Source organism: Ambystoma mexicanum, chromosome 1q (assembly GCF_040938575.1).
Source record: "Ambystoma mexicanum isolate Mex_15411 chromosome 1q, UKY_AmexF1_1, whole genome shotgun sequence".
Lineage (NCBI taxonomy): Eukaryota > Metazoa > Chordata > Amphibia > Caudata > Ambystomatidae > Ambystoma > Ambystoma mexicanum.
Genome location: NC_090922.1, coordinates 616,874,572 through 616,889,457, shown reverse-complemented (window position 1 = coordinate 616,889,457; position 14,886 = coordinate 616,874,572). Strand labels below are relative to the sequence as shown.

At 46.6% G+C, this 14,886-nt stretch overlaps 1 protein-coding gene across 8 annotated transcripts in view; it reads right to left on the bottom strand.

Annotated features, from left to right (window-relative positions):
- Positions 1–14,886, bottom strand: part of RASAL2 (RAS protein activator like 2) — a 1,332,618-nt gene that overhangs the window by 282,904 nt on the left and 1,034,828 nt on the right. The window lies entirely within an intron of this gene.

Genomic DNA, 14,886 nt, shown 5'->3' with positions numbered 1-14,886 from the left:
CCTCCTGGTGGCACAGATTGAAGTCTCTTGGCATCGCAGGTCTCGCAGATTAACAGACAGAAGCCTACATCAGCTTAAAAAAAAAGCTTACATACTGAACATTTGGAACCCACCTACCCACAGTCCATACTGAATGTGCCCCAGTGTGCCAGAAGTGCAGACCCAAGAATGTATGCATGTATCGTAGACCGGGAGAGAGAGTGCCCCCCCCCCCCCTGCCAAAACAGACCAGGTGACAAGGCATAAATACGAAAGCCATGGGCAGCACACAATATGCACAGCCACAGTGACAAAAGTCGACCGTCAACCTGCATGGGGGGGGGGGGGGGGAGAGAGAGAGAGAGGGAGAGAGGGAAGAGAGAGAGAGGGAGAGTTAGAGGGGGGAGAGAGAGAGGGGGGAGAGAGAGAGAGAGAGGGGGGGGCAGGAGAGGGAGAGAGGGAAGAGAGAGAGAGAGGGAGGGAGAAAGAGAGAGCGAGAGACAGAGGGGGGCGGGGGAGAGAGGGGGAAGAGAGAGAGGGGGAAGAGAGAGAGGGGGGTGGAGAGAGAGGTGGAGAGGGGGTAGAGAGAGAGAGAGAGAGAGAGAGAGGGGGACAGAGAGGGGGAGGGAGAGGGAGAGAAGGGTATGAAGGCATCATGAAGCAAGGCACAGACAAAGTTCAAACAGAATATATTTATTAACTTAAATGCCAGGATGGTAGAAGGCCCAACTTGCCCTATGCTAAGGTGGGATTTACCTACCTGAACAAAACAAGGAAGGTCTGAGTCAAAGAGTTCAACTTAAAAGTCTGTCTGTGCCCAAAACATATACTTGCCCTCACAACTAAAGCTAAACAAGTGTGTAGGGATGTCAATAATCAAAGAAATGGTGATCAACACAAGTCTGAGCTTCTTCCAGCTCTCCGCTTATTCTTCAGCTTCCGTTCCCCAAGTTCAAGAAAGCTCCACAAAAAGTCTTAGGATTTACCTTGTTCATGTTCAAACAGTTCCACACACTCCTCGGGGCTCCCTTCCCCCGGTTCAAAGTAATGGTTAAAACAAAAGGGGTCTTGAGGCTCTGTCCTCAAGATGGTTGTTGTAGTTCATCAAATCTCAGGGTTCCCTTCCCAAGACTTCAATGTAACAACCAAAGTGTGAGCCAGTCTTTTAAAGTTCAACTTAACTCTGGGTCAAGCGGACGCTACTTCTGGTTTGTGTCACCAGTTCACTCACAGTGCTCTTTCTTTGTTGTTTTCATAGTGTCGTTAACTTTCCCAATGTGGGGCTCACTGGTCTAGGCGTAGTGGTCAGACCACACGGTCAGCAGTGGTCAGACCACACGGTCCACCCATCACAGGTCGCACAACCAGGGCCCATTGGTTCTTCAGCCCACACAGGTTACTCTGCATTTGCCCGTTTACAAGGGCTCTTGGTTTTCTGTGCAGTATTTACACTCCTCTAGCTCCTCATGATTAGCCTTTTGGCTCTGCCATAACGGGTCACAACCTCTTGCCAGTCTTTGGCCTTGCCGCACTGCATTTACTCACAAAGTTCAACTTGGCGGTGGTCTTGCTCATGTCTCACCTTGGCTGTACTCCTTCGCACTTGTTCCTGAGGTTTAGCACGGTTTAAAAATTGCATTCAGCACTTCATTAGTTGTATGTAGCCCACCCAGAGCGCTCCGGATTCCGAGTGCCTCCCTCCCACCCCCCCGCCCCCAACACTCACTGGTCTGCAGGGTCTTGCTCCGGCGTCTCTTGCTGCTGCTTTGGCTTCTGTGAAGGCATCATGAGTAAGGACACAGACAACAGATTCCAAACTCAAAAACAATCAGTTTTATTAGCTTAAATGTCACAATGTAAAAGGCCTAACTTGCCCTAAGCTAAGGTGGGCTTCCCCTACCTAAATAAGTTATGTCTGAGTTAAAGAGTTCAATTTAGGAATCTGTGTCCAAACCCTATACATGCCATCACAACTATAACTATATTATGTGTAGGGATGTCAGCAACCAAAAAGAAACCCATGTTTATCGCAAAGTTCTGTGCCTCTTCCAGCACATAGTTTCCTTTCAGCTCCATTCCCAAAGTATAAAACAGTTCCACAAAAAGAATGTCTCTGAATCCACTTTTTTGTATTTAGGATGCAATAATCTTATTCAGTTCTGGTCTGGGAGTTTCCTCTGCCAAGTCAGGACTCAGGATTCCCTTCACCAAGTTCCAAGTAACATAGTTCAAACAACCTTAAAATGAAATATTCCTGGTCAGAACTCAGTGTTCCCCTCCCCAAGTTCCAAGTAACACATTTCAAACAACCTTAAGATGAAAGGCTTCTGGTTAGGCTTCGGGGCTCTCTTCCCCAAGTTTCAAATGACAAAGTTCAAAAGAAAAGGAACCCAAAATCCTTGTCTCCACAGTTCAGTTATTGTTGTTTCAAATATTTGTTCAGAAGAATTGTAGCTTTTACACAGGTTGAAAATGGCACTGTAAAATCAGGCTTCAATAACCTTTGTTTGCCTGTTCTTTTAAAGTCATATTAGATTTCGGCATACTGTGGTCTCTTTAGAACTATATTCATGTTTGTACTTCAATATCTGTCGGTTTGCCTAGATTTAAACTTCCTTTTGGCTTTTTGAATTCCAACAGTTTTCATTCGGTTTGGGAACACCGTTTTACTTACGTTCAGTATTCAATAATTATACCTTGTGCTTATAGTTCATTTTCCCTTTATCTGTAGTTCAATAGGTGTTCGTTTCACTTTAATTGAAGAGATCAATGCTCAGAGACCTTCGAAAACATGCTTCTTGCCAAGTAATTCCCCCTTGTTCGATAATTGACAAATGAAATGATCGGAGACTTTTTAAAACGTTCTAGTCCAACGTACGTGACCACTCCGATACAAACTATTCAGGGAATGCTCAAGTTCACACAAGCGAGCACTGGGTTTCTCAATCAGCAGAATCTCACTGGTCGCTTTAGAAGTTTGGGCTGCGGCTGCAGTGCGGATCATGCACCCTCTTTCCTTTAGTTTCGGGCATCCAGTTTGCGCCACTCAGACACTCCTGGGGTGGTTCCCCACCACAGGGGAATGAGCAGGTTGAGTAGAACAGAAAGGGACAGCCTTCCTGCACGGCTCCCTTCACAGTTACCAGTCTGCACCAGGGAGTCCCAGCTCCCACACCACACCGTTGGGTTCTGTGCTGCACGCACCGGCTTCCTGATCTTTCTCCTATCATTCCCCTTTGCCACTGGGCAGAGCTCCATTTATACACCTGCAGCCCCATGACAGGCTGCAGGTGTGAATGATTATTCAGCCTTGCCTGACCACAATTAAAGGGACATGCCTTACCTTCATTGCTCTTAACAGACAGCTACCTCATCCCAGTACTAGAGTGGTAAAAGAGAATAGTTTTCATTGCTTTTAGTTGCCTTTTCTTTGTCCCAGTACTGTCAAGAGTCTAGTGTGGGGAAATGAGGGGAGCTGGCTTACAAAAGCCAATGAAGGTTAGAGAAGGGTTGGGTTGATGGTCATTAGGGAAAGGGGGATACCACGTCTTGACAAAGGGCACCCCACTCCCAGCCCCCAAGGACCCCCCCACCTAAGTGAGCCTCTCTCGCTTCTGTGCCCCCAGGGTCGGGATCCAAAAGCAATGGCCTTTCCCTGGCCAACTGCACAGAGGATCCATGGGGTTTAGGTGTGAACATACCCTCAGGTTTCTCACACTTCCCCAGGCTGGCGCTCAGCCCTCTGTGAGCCCCGCTCACATGCCGGTATGACTTCTGCATGCACTGGCAACTTTGTTGCTTCTGGGAGGACATGACAGCGTCATCCCCCTCTTTCTTCTTTGTCCGCAGCTCCCAGCTGCTTAAACTCCGTCATGTAGGCTCCTACACCTTGGGATGTCGGTCGACGTCCTGGTCACACTTCAGGTCCCACCATGGCTGCCTCTTCACATAAAGGGTCCCCTGGTCTCTCCTACACAGGCCTCCCTGTTGCTCTGCCTCTCTCTTCACTGGCCTCCCTTTATACACCTGCAGCTCCTTTACAGGCTGCAGGTGTGGATGCCTAATTAGACATGCCTGACCATGATAAGTGGGACATGCCTGACTCTCACCATACTTTGCAGACATCTTCCTCGTACCAGTGTGGGAAAATGAAGGTGTAGTATTCATTACTCTTAAGTCTCCTCTTCCTCAACACAGTACTTTCAAATGTTAAATGTGGGGAAATGAGGGGAAGAGGTCTTTTAGTAGCCCATAAAGGTTGTGGGAGGGTTAGAGTGGTCATAATTAGAGAAAGGGGGAATACCATGTCTTGCCTATGGGTATCCCAATCCCAAACTCTGAGAACCCTCCAGCCAGGTGATCCTCCCTCGCTTCTCCACCCCCAAGGTCGGGATCCAAATGCGACTGGTCTTTCCCTGGCCAACTGAGAAGAGGATCCAGGGGGGTTAGTAGTGAGAATACCCTGAGGTTTCTCACAAAGGATAGAGAGAGTCAGGAGGGAGAAAGAGGGGGGCAGGGTAGGATGAGTGGAAGTAGGACCGTGGGAAGAGAGAGGGAGACGGGGAAGAGAGAGGGCGACGGGGAAGAGAGAGGGCGACGGGGAAGAGAGGGGGACACAGGGAAGGGGAATAGAGGGGGACACAGGGAAGGGGAATAGAGGGGGACACAGGGAAGGGGAATAGAGGGGGACACAGGGAAGGGAGAGAGGGGGGCAGAGGGAAGAGAGGGGGACGCAGGGGCGAGAGAGAGGACACAGGGAAGAGAGGAACAAGTTACTTACCCCCTGGTAACATTCTTTCGACTGGATGTTTCTCCCATGTATTCGTCATCTTTAGATATCTTCCCTTCCAGCGTCAGCTGCTTTGGAAAGAAATGTCAGCAGAGGGAACTGTGCATCGATGCGGTTGACTCAATGTCCCTCGAGGACCTCCATCTCAAGGTCGACATCATCATGGGTATATATAACATGCACAGCGTCCTTTAGCTTGAGTTCTGTTTTTACGCATTCTTCCCACAGGATTATCGGTATTAGCATGTCCAAGACAGTATCGGACAATAAAGGAGCGCCAGTGTAATGCATAGAAATTCTACTGGGTGTAGGCTGGGAGGGGCGATGAGGAATATATGGGATGAACATCCAGTCGAAATAACGTTACCAGGGGTAAGTAACTTGTTCTTTGAATGGATTGTGTCCTCCCACGTATTCCTCCCAAAGCAGTCTAAGGTTTGGGGGAGGGAGTAAGAATTTTCGAATCATGAATTTAATTCTCATGTTTTGTCATGGACAGAATACAAAACCGCCTTTCCAAATCCTCCTTCCTGACCTGAAGACGAGTCCAGGCAGTAGTGTTTTGTGAAGGTATAAATGGTAGAACAGGTGGCTGCCGCACAAATGCCATTTATCGGCGCCCCTCTTTGAAAGGCAGAAGACTGCCCCTTATGGAGTGAACCCTCAGGCCTTCAGGGGGATCCTTTCCTGTAAGCCTGGAGCATTCTGTGATGCATAGGATTATCCTTCTGGATAATGTTTGCTGTGATCGCCAAACCCAATTTCTGTCTGGTGTACCCCACAGTGAGTTGGTCATTTTGTCTTATTTTAGCCATACGTGAAATGTAATGAAGTGCCCTTTTTGGGTTTAGCGTGTGTAGCCTTTGTTCCTCCTTGCTAGGATGTGGAGGTGAATAGAATGGTGGAAAAACAATCTTTTGAGAGATGTGAAAGTCTGATACAATCTTCAGAAGAAATGTAGGCTTAACCCTCAGAACAACTTTGTCTTTATAAAAAGTTGTAAATGGTGGTTTACTGGATAAGGCCTATAACTCGCTCACCCTGCGGGCTGATGTCAAAGCGACTAATAAGATGGTCTTAAAAGTTAGCAATCTCAATGGATATGAGTGAAGCAGCTCAAATGGAACACACAAGACATTTCAGCACTAGATTTAAATACCAAACTGGAACCAGAAATGGGATAGGAGAGAACACATTTGTGAGCCCTTTTGGAAATTGAATAATCAGTGGCATTTTGAAATATGAAATTTCTTCCGACGTGCGCCTTAAGATCAAAGGTTCTGCCAAGTATCCTTTGATGGTTCCAATCTGGAGCCCCAGATTTGCCAGATGGAATAGGAAATACAACACCATAGTTGTATCGCACAGAAAAGGGTCCACATTATTTTCCCTGCACCAGCTGCAACAGAAGGTCCTCTCTTTGTGGATGACGCATTGGAGGGCAGATGGACATGTCCAGAAGGTCCAGGCACCACATCCCCCTGGGCCAATCTGGAGCAATTAGGATCATGATTTCCCGAACTTTTTCAACCTCCCGATTACCAGAGGAATGACGGGGACTGGCGGAAAGGCGTACAGGAGAGGAAAATCCCAGTCCACTATGAACGCACCCCCTAAAGCTCCTCTTGGGGGAAATTCCCTGGAGCAGATCAGCTTGCACTTCCAGTTGACAAGGGTTGTGAACCCCAAAGCGTGAAGATCTCTTGAAGAACTTTGTGAGCTAGTTCCCACTCAGGGAAAGCTGAGCTCTGCCTGCTCAGAGTGTCCGCCGCTGTGTTCTCTCCGGCTAGGTGAACTGCTGATGTGCAGTTTCCTTCTTGAATTGCACAGAGCAAGAGCTCCTCTCTTGTTGAGGTAGTGCATGGCCACTGTATTGTCCGGCATTATCAGGATATTCTTTCCCCGTACATTTGGCAGAAAAGCCTTCAGCGCTAGTCTGATTGCTCTCAGCTCCAAAAGGGTGATGTGTAGTTTTGACTCCAATGGAGACAACGACCACTGACTGTCAGATCATTGGCATGGGGTCCCCAGCTGAACGAGGTGTCCGTAACTACTGTTATCTCGGGCAATGGTTGCCAAAAAGGTTCTGTCTTCAGAATGTTGTCCTCGCAGGTCCACCGCAGGAGATCCTGTGCAACCCTGTTAGGAAACCTGAAGCCAATTTGACATCTTGCCAGAGAACTGAGGCCATTGGGTTCCGAGGGCCCACTGGAGGCAAGCCTCTGGCACCAGCAATAGGCAGGATGCCATGAGGCTGAGCAATCCAAAGAAGTCAAAGGCCGGAAGACGCTGGGCACTCTGGAATCTGGTGACCATCTGCAGAAGGGTTGAGCCCTCACCTCGGGTGGCAAGGCTTTACTAGAGGACACATCCAGGACTGCTCTGATGAACTGGAGTCTTTGAGATGGGATCATATGGGACTTCTTGAAACTGAGGGTGAAGCCCAGTCTATGGAGAGTGACAGTGTAGAGGATGCCCCAAATAAAGCCTGCATTCCAGCCGCCCATTTCGAAGTACCAGGAACGTTCACACCGAGAAATGTGACGTATGATGAGCAACTAAACCACCAGAGAGCCACAGTAGGGCTCTGCCCAGTGCCTATCAGAAGAAAAATACCTGTGGAAGTATCTATAACCAGACAACCATGGACAGTAAGGTATCCATTGAGAAAACCCTACCAGCAAATGAAACGAAATGCAGGTTGCTTAAACACTGTGCCGGAAGAAACTCAAAAGACCTTAATTGAAGAAGAATGGTGACGTCACAAAGGCCCAGACAGACTTGCAGATAGAAGATAAGACGACCCAAAGATGACACACAGAGACGAAACGCCATGAATAAGGATATTGTGAACCTAGAAGGAGAGAAGATGTTGAAATATAAAGAAACTTAAGCTGTAAAGCAGGATGAAGTCATTCAACCAGCTAAACGCCTATACATATTCTTGAAACCGCAAGAAAGCTAAGGAAACAGTGCAGCTTGCTATGCTTAGTAGAAGATGGACCGCAGCAAGCGCCACCTATACATATCTACCTCAACAAAGCACACTATACAAGTGCAAGTCCACTTTAGACAAAAGCAGAATTAACTCCGGTTACTAGGAGGTCAAACAGGACAGGATTCGTATTCCAGCTAAAATGAGAAGAGATGGCTGAATCGAAACTCAGCAAGAGCAACTCGTGCCTGGGGAGCCAAGGTCAGACCAATAAAAGGAGTGAACAGTAGCTTTGCGGAATCGATACTTAAGAACAGAACAGCCTATCTGAGGAAGGCCGAGATAAGGAGGCTGAGGCTGAGGCAGGCGGCAAGCCGAAAAGGAATTAAATGCACAAATTGAAGAAAACTAGGCAGATTCACGGTGTGAGCAGCACGTGCCCATCCGAGCAAGAAGAGGCACGGGTTCACACCTACACCCAGAAAGATATGATATAACTTTTTCTGACAAGAAGATACAGTTTTGAGGCTGATCACAGCCAACTAATTGACAATAGCCACCTAAGTAATGATTGAAGGGAGGCCGGGTGAATCTTGGGGCATTCTGCACCTGGCTGACCATTCTGCATGCTGCTAAGTAAAGTGGAAATGTATGCATGGGGTTGAAGGCAACCCAATCGCAATGGACCAAATAATCTAGGGTCCTATACATAATAGAACCAATGAGACGTCGTACTCAGTGACTTTTACTAAAGTAATGTTAGAAGGAAGGGCTTAGACACCCACCTGATAGTGTTTATCCAATCCTCTTACTCCGTTACCATATACAGATATCATACCTATAGTAAAGTTCTTTTCCCAACCAATAGAATTGCATGTTAACTTTTCGAGTGTTACACGTCAATGATGATGAGTTTTGGGTATAAAGGTTACTGTTTGTATGAAGTTCTTGGGAGTTGAAGCGAGACGGACTATCGCATCACTGTTGAGTTCCATGTTTCCCTGTTTTTTGTACTCGTCATTAAACTGACTCCCCTTTGGCAAACAATTGAGTTGTCCTTATTGATTGATTTTGGAGTAATATACCCGCACCCCCATCCATCTCAAAGGTGCAGCTATCTTGTCTTGAAGTACTGCGGAGCAAACCCAGACTCTATGGGCCGGCCAGGGGTCTCCCCAGTACACTTGGTAGCAGAGTGTGGTTGGTGACATTCGATTATTGATTACAATAAGACACCTATTGACCGTCGACATAAAGTAACTCTAGGTCTTCTGCAATATCGCACGTCCTTTGCCATTCCGCCTAGTAGACCGTGAAGCTCCCTGTGGACAACGGTAGTGTAAGCAACAGTCTGCAGAAAGGGCCTGAAGGGACCCGTTTTCCCACAATTTCCTTCCCATTCCTACGGGCAGCTGAGCGAGCGAAAAGCTAAAGGAGGCAGTAACAAAGACGTGATCCCGAGGGTCCAGAGAGGAACTATGCCAACGGTGAGTGAGGAAAAAAAAATGGAGTGCTTTGGCAAACAGTGTATGCCTTAGAACAAGTAGAGGGAAAAGGTAATGGAGGGAGGAGGGAAAACAATATAGTTAGAAGTAGAGCAGACTGTATATATATGAGGGGATAATGACTCAAGAGCAATAAAAGATAAATGAGAGATTACCGGGGTGGACACCCGAGAAGGGAGAGGTTACCAGGGCGAACACCTGCGAAGTGAGAGGATTTGCCTTATTCCTGCGCTTTCATATAGCGGCCAGAAGAAATGTGTACCCAAAGTCCCACATAATGGGGAATGCATAGGCTACCACAACATTTAAAGACGTTGTGAAAGGGGTACGTTTACATTCCATGAAGGGGTAATGATTAGAGGCAGAGATATTAAGTGTCTGTCTTATATGTTTCTTTTGACGTCATATGTATTGAATTTTTTTTAAGAGAACTGTTTTTGAAAATTTCGCGATTTGATGGCTGAGACAGAATCGCACACGAATTGATGTTTTTTGAACAAATTGGAAGTGAAGAATTTGTATTGGAGCTTGCAGTGTTTGGTGCTCGCCCACATTATTGGAAGTGTTGAAGTTTGCATGAAAGCATTGACAAGTGTTGTATAAAAGGAAAGGGAACAGATTTAACCATGGAAGAAATGACTCCATTGGCACACTTATGCAAGCAATTGCCAAAACACGCACCCAAGCTAAAGAAATATAGTACCGAATGGGTTAAGGGTACCGCCCACAAGATGTTTATGCCGTGGCCACAAAATGGGTCTTTATCTAAGGCCGTTTTACAGCATATTATGACATATTTGCACGCCACATATACAGGCAAGAAGTTAGAAAAACGCCTTGCTGTTCTCGAGTTGTGGAAAATGTACGAACAGGTAAAGGAGGAAGAGCCGCCAACAGATTGGATACTTAATGTATGCACAGAGGGGGGTGTGACGCCTACCGCGCCATCTGCCCTGCCCGAAACGAAAATCGAAGAAAGTAAGGATGAGGGATTATACCAGTTAAGGGAACTTAAAGCAGCCACGGGGTACAGCAATGCTGCATATATGAGTCACCTACACATAGTAGTGACGAGAAGCAAGTGAGAGAAATGGACAAAAATATTGCCTGCGTAGTCCCAAGGGACAAGGGGAGACGCGATGATGAAAGAAAAGATCAGGCATAGACAAGTGCTTCTCTCGACAAGGAGAGAGAAGGGAAGCGATGGAAAAGGAGTGAAGACAGAACTGATGAGATAGCATTCGCAAAAGATGAATGGATGGGAGGACAAATTTTATTGAAGCTCGATGGGAAAGGCATTGATGATGCAAGACAAAAGGAGAGGTTAGATGAGACACAGAGAAAGGGGAAGAGAAGGAGTTAAGGAACGAAAGAATAAGAAGGAAAGACAGACAAAGGCGAGAACAGCTATATTGCGAAGAGCAAGAAAAACAGCTTGATCGCAACCTAAGAGCAGCCTATGATCAAGACAGACAGAAACAGCAAAAGTTAGAAGAGCAAAGGGTGAAAAAAGGATAAGGAGACGAAGAGATGAGGAAATTCGAAGGGCAGATGAACGTAGAAATGAAAAAGAAAGGAAGAAGATAGGGCCAGAGAAGAGGCGAGGAAGCGCAAAGAATTTGATGACGACGTAGAACGTAAGCGAAGACAGAGCATGCGAACTTGAATATCTGGGGAGAGAGGTTAAAAAACCTGCCCCAGTTGTAGACTGGGAAGACATCGAAGAATTCTTTCCTGCGTACGATTCAGCACCAGGCACGTCTAGGGCAAATATTGACGATGACTTCGACACCAGAAGCATCAGAGAAACGATAGATAGAATATATGATGGAATGGGGCTAGAAACAAATACCCCCAGGGGAGGGGGAAGACGAGCACCTGGAAAGCACTCAGCTGTATAACACTGAGGAGCACACTCGAAGCAGCGGGAACGGAGAGCTATCCCTGGATATATTAGAAATAAGCAGGAACAAGGATGATACGAGAAGTTGCGTGAATTGGGGACAGACAATGTCCGACTCCGAAAGGGAAGAGCATGAAGAAAATGAGGAAGGGAGGCGAAGTGAAAGGCGACGCCCAAGAGAAAAGGAAATAAGATGGTCAGACGCTAGGGAGTCTGCACCAAGATTGTCAGAATCCACCACACAGCCTGACCGATATGAAGCAGTATCTCACGGTCAGATGGGGGTGTCTTCGCCACCCTATGTAAACAGACTAAGGTCATTGCCAGGTAGACTGCGATGCAGGAATATTAATAATAATAAAAATTACCCCTGCAATAGAGAGGAGAACAATGAGAGAAGAGAAAGAGGGCTACGCATTAATTTCCGCTACTAGAGAAGGGGGGAGTAAGAGCACAATATATTCCATGGCCACACATGGATCGAGAAAACTTAAACAAGCTTCCAATGCTGACATCGGGAGCCGGAAAGTGAATACATGAGTTAGAAAAAATGACAGGAGGCAACATGCTAGCTATAGGGGACATCAAGGGTCTCCTAATCGTCATACTTGGTGAGAGAGCAGACAATGTGGGGGCACGAGCAGGCTACCCTGGTGTAACCACAATTAATACCGCGCATGACGGAGCGCCATTTAACAATTTTAGAGCCGCAGTATGGGAAGCGCTATGAGTACTTTACCCAGCTACTTCCGATATGGGAGCTATAATGACTCTAAAAATGAAGGAATCTGAGGATCCGCTAATTTATATACAGAATTTCCAAGATGCGTGGGTGCTCGAAACGCATGAATCTTGGACGAAATCAATACCTGTGTTTTACCATATATTGTGCCAAGGTTGCCAGAACCAGTGCAGAAACAACTCAAGAAATTGGTAGGAGTTGAGGCTAAACCTTGGGTTGAAATACAATTGACTATCGCACGTTATTGCAGACTGCTGCAGGAAAAGAATTGCAAAAATAAGGCAACTCGAAAGGGTGAGGAAGCAAAATTGGTGCAGGAGAAATGATCAAAGTATGCCCTTGAAGAAGCCATGCCAACTAGCGCAGCTGAATCGAGCATGGAGCAGGTGGCTAGTCCACAACAAAATAATAAGGGTAACGTATGGTTTTACCCACGGGGAAGAGGATTTAGAGGAAGAGGCTGGCAGAGCAATCAGGGAGGTTTCAAAAATAATCAAGGAGGCTTTCAAAATATGCAAAATGGTAACCAAGACATGTCAAATGGGCAAATGATCCGACCACCACCGGTATGCTGGCTGTGTGGAATGACAGGGCATTTGGCACGCACATGCAGAAGTCAAGGCATGATGCAGAACAGCCAAGGAACAGGAGCAGGCATGGCGAATCCACCTACAGTTTTACAACAAGGCGTTGCACAGAATCACACGGTGCAGCAATAAGCGCCAGGAGCGCAACAAGGGGCGCAACCACAAAGCATGGGGAATTTTCCACAAGGACAATCCCAACAGGCACCGCTGCAACTATCACAGACCATGAACCCTGGAAGGGGAAGTAACAATAGAAATGGGGAAAATCCACAGGTTCACGGTGGGCCAAACTTGTATATGAACTAGGACAGCTCACTGGGAACCCGGATGTGCTTGCTCTATTATATCAGTGACACTGAACCTCATAGGGAACCTAGGGTGGATGTCGTTATAGGGGGTAAAGAATATTCCTTCCTAGTTGACATGGGTGTGACATGCTTGTGCATATGTGAAGGCAAGTTTTCCTTGTCCGGCGAGGCCATAGATACTCAGAGTTTTACAGGAGCTCACAGTCAGGTTCCCTTTACAGACACACTCCCAGTCTCCATAGGAGAGTGTGAAATGAATGCACCTTTATTGTATTCACGTCAGACCCCAGTAAACATTTTGGGTCGAGACTTAATGACAAAGTTGAACATGACAATTTTGTTCACAGAGGAGGGCATAGTATGCTCCACTCCAGGAAGACACTACTCAAATGTATGCAAAATGATTAGAGCTTACTCAGGACACAGCCATGAGGGCCATAACATTAGAGCCAGAAATCTTTGCATATGGCATGCGAGTGCTTATGGCGGGATTGCCAGGCCTTGCAGACAGGATCATGAGAACCCCTGATGAGTTTTATTCAGACCAAGAATACCTTTGCATGAAGTGAAGGGACAAGTATTTCCCTTGATGATGCACACAGCTGCAGTGCAAGGGAAAGTGGTCTTGGTTGACGGTTATGAAGGCAGACAATGGTGCGCAATAATTGCCATTGAAGAAGGCTATCGAGTGACTGACGTTACCGATGACGATCTGTTTGAAGAACAAACAGAAACGGGAGAGACAATGGTGGAAGTCAGTCTCCCCTTTTGGGTAATGATGATTAAAAGAGAAGTACCTCAGAAAATGATGTTGGCACTAAAATGTCCTGAATATTTTGATGACGATATAGCTAAAGTGCCAGTGTGGACTACCGGACTCTATGACGTGGGTCTCCTGAAGGGGGATGGAGAAGTGAAGATTAAACTGAAACAGGAGCAATTTTACAGAGAGCCCGACAATATCCCATGTCCAGAGAGGCAGCTGAAGGGATTTCTAAGACAGTTTCTGTCATGATGGACCAGGGCATTTTAGTGACATCAGAATCACCATGTAATACGTCAGCGTATCCTGTCAAACAATCAAAGGGGGGTCTTGGAGGCTAATTCAAGATCTAAGGCCGATAAACGATATTGTTGAGGCCGAGTTCCCTCTAGTGCCGAACCCGGCTACAATATTATGCAATATACCCGTTGAGGCAAATTATTTCACGGTGATTGACTTGAGAAATGCATTTTTCTCAATCCTGTTGCACCGTGACTCACAAGATCTGACGTCATTTACGTTCAGACAAATGCGTCTGAAAAGCACAAGGCTGCCACAGAGATACTGTGAGTCTCCGTCTATTTTTAACAGAGTCCTGCAGATGGATTTGAGCAATATTGCACTAGAAAGTGTCGTCTTACAATATGTGGATGACATCCTAATCTGCAGCACAACAGAAGAGCAATGCAGGCACGATTCTATTCGACTACTGACTATACTGGCTGAGAAAGGATATAAGGTTGACAAGGAAAAATTACAATATAGTCAACAGGAAGTGCTGTAGATAGGCCAGCTGATCTCACATGAAGGGAAGAAAGTGACCCCAGAAAGGGCTGAAGTCATATTGAACGCGGCTAAGCCACACCCAACAAAGCAAATGCAGAGCTTTCTAGATCTGTGCAACTATGTCAGGGCATGGGTTTTCGATTACAGCTCTTATACTAAGCCTTTACTTCAGGCCCTAAAGAAGGCCCAAGTGACGAAAGAAAAGATTGAATGGTCTGAGGCCATGGAGAAAGGGTTTGCTGAACTCAAGAGGGTGATCTGTACAGCTTCAGTTCTCAGAATTCCCAATTATGCAGAGGAATTTTACCTGTTTTCACACACAAATGGCAGCGTCATGATGGCAGTGCTCGCTCAAAGAACCTCATTGGGGTACAAGCCCCTGGCATATTACAGTGGGAATCTGGACCCAGTAATGAGAGGCCACTTCCCATGCGAACAAGGTTTAGCTGCTGCAGCGTTCGCCATAGAAAAGGCGACAACCATTGTGATGGGATGCTCCATGACGTTTTAAGTCGAGCACTCATTATTTGCCATTTTAGAGAAACCAAAGGGCACATTGACATCCCAGAGATCTTCTGCTTATGAAGTG